This window comes from Aplysia californica, unplaced genomic scaffold (genome assembly GCF_000002075.1).
Source record: "Aplysia californica isolate F4 #8 unplaced genomic scaffold, AplCal3.0 scaffold00100, whole genome shotgun sequence".
NCBI classification, from domain to species: Eukaryota; Metazoa; Mollusca; class Gastropoda; order Aplysiida; family Aplysiidae; genus Aplysia; species Aplysia californica.
In genome coordinates, this window is record NW_004797370.1 from 1,026,115 (window position 1) to 1,028,614 (window position 2,500).

A 2,500-nucleotide genomic window follows, 5' to 3' on the forward strand; every position below is an offset into this window, starting at 1 on the left:
GGCTTCCCAAAACGTGTGACCTAGCCATTGATATCTTCTTGTCTTGGTCTCAAGGTTAACTGGTTGTTCTTTTGTTCCAATCCATAATACTTTTGTGCATTTTGATGGTGTACCACTCATGGATTGTCCTGATCTTGTCCAGGCAACCATTGATGAAGGACTACTTTTTTATACAAAAGTCTTCCAAGATGGAAAAATGAAAAGGTGTGTTTGTTCGTGCTTCATTAGCTTTCCGTTTTTACAGGGTCGGGTAGTTGGCCCTCCGCAAACTGGCACTTTTCGGGCGACCAGACCTATGCACCTTAAGGCGAGAAGTGGGGGGGGGGGGGCTACACCCACAAAGTCAAAATTCGGCTCAAAACTATGGAATTTGAGCTGTAGGCATTTTTAGCTTCCTCAGCCTCTCCTACAACTATTTCATCTAAAAAATAACACCAAAAGCCGTATTTTTTCCAATACCCAACATGTCTGTCACCGCCATTTCCTCATAAAGTCAGTATTTTATTTTTCTTTATCGACCGTTTTCTCAAAACGCGACCTTTCTCTATACTTTTTTGAATAACTCCACCATTTTTCATCCAATCTCCATGAAATGTTCACGGAATGAAGACTAGATGTAATACTAAAGACATATTTGTTGAATTTTTTATATTTGGAATAGATTTTTGGTGGTGGTGTCTGGAGTGTGGATTTTCACGGATTTTTTGCAAACTTGAATGCTACCTCCGGAAAAAATTCATTAAAACTTTTGTAATTCGTTTAGTAAAAAAACAACAGACCAATTTTTAGATCTAATGTTTTTGTTTGTTTGTTTTTTTAGTATAGGGTTTTACGGCGCTCGCAACTGCATAAGGTCATATGAGCGCGCTGGACACACCTAATACTTTTTCGTTGGTAGGAAATTTTGAATTTTGCCCGGGTGGCGGCCGAAGCTTACTCTTATCGATTTTAGACCACCAAGGGATCTTTAACGTGCGCAACTTGCACACGGGCCCTCCGAGACTTTTCGCCCTTGTCCGAGAAGGCTAGGTGTAGATCTTTCCTACCAGAAGGTCAGGGGTGTGGCAGAAAGACAGCAGTTAGGAGGAGCCAAGGAGTAGCAGTAGAAAGGCTGCAGAAAGAGTCAGGAGCCCAGAGGAGGGGACAAAGGAGGTGAGGGGGTGGGGGCATAAAGTGGAAATGAAAGCAGACAACAGAATACTGTTAGAGATCAGGAAAGGGTGTGAAAGGAGACACTTTTAGAGAAGAAAATATTTTGGTCGCTACCCGGAATCGAAACCGGGACCTTTGAATGAGAGGCCAACACCTTAACCTCTAGGCCACGAGAGCCCCCTTAGATCTAAAGTTTGTAATGTAAGCACGCATGCAAAAAAACAATCAATTTCCATGAGCAATAAGTGCGGTATTCATTATGTAAGACATGTCAACAAAATCCAATATGGCCGCCGTATCCATGGAAACAAAACTTTTTCTCAAATTTGATTACCAATTTTAAGACTCCTTACTATGCTTGCTATATGTGTGAAAGTTGGTAAAATTCAGTCCAGTAATAAGCGATATAGCCTTCAGGTGTAGCCCCCCCCCTCCCCCCCCTTAAGTTGCCTCTTTCGACACGCAGTTTAACGGCAGGTGTATTCTTTGCTCCGTCATAGTAAAACTGTGCAGAGTTATGTATTATGATGGCCAGCTCACTGACAGCTTTGACATCAAGACCGGTGTGAGACAGGTATGTTTACTATCACCTTTCCTTTTATTCTAGGCAATAGACTGGCGGATAAAGGAAACCACCATATGATACAGAAACGGCCTACAGTAGACTCCATAGATACAGTTGGACGATCTGGACTTTGCTGATGACTTGGTGCTTCTGTCACACACTCAGGTACAGATGCAAGCAAAGACCACAATTTTAAACAGTATATCAGAGTCTGTTGAATTGAGGATCCATCCCGGAAAGTGAAGAGTCCTAAGGATAGATGTACAACGAAAGGAGCAGGTCACAATAGAGGGGAATGCACTAGAAGACGTTGGATCCTTCTGCTAGCTTGGGAGTATAATTGACAGAGAGGGAGAAACAGGCGCTGAAATAAGGCCCCGCACTGGAAAGGCACAGACTGCATTTATTTCTTTGAACAGGAGTTTGAGGACCAGGGATATCTCACCACTATGAACGAAGCTTAGGATTTTAAAATCAATAAATGTGAAGACAGTCTTGCTGGAATGATGTGAGACACGGAACGCATCTCAGGCGTGCATAAAGAGGATCCAGGTTTTCTTGAAGAAGTGTCTGAGGATCCGATGGACTGATAGGATCACGAACGAAAATATATTAAGAAGAACGAGACAGAGTCCAGTCAGAAAAAAAGTGAGAAAAGGGCGCTGGTGAAGGATTGGACACACTTTTTGGAAGCCAAGCAGCTGCATAACAAGGAAAGTGTTCGATTGGAACACACAGGGTAAAATATCAACGGGAAGACCCCTGGAAACCTGCAGAAGAGTC

The 2,500-nt window shown here is 42.8% G+C and overlaps 1 long non-coding RNA gene across 1 annotated transcript in view; it reads left to right on the forward strand.

The window, feature by feature from the left end:
* The window catches only part of LOC101863012, a 21,211-nt gene that overhangs the window by 15,821 nt on the left and 2,890 nt on the right, over nucleotides 1–2,500 (forward strand). Inside the window, exon 2 of the long non-coding RNA XR_220307.3 lies at nucleotides 1,760–1,882. This is a non-coding gene — a long non-coding RNA (uncharacterized LOC101863012). The remainder of the gene's footprint in view (nucleotides 1–1,759; nucleotides 1,883–2,500) is intronic.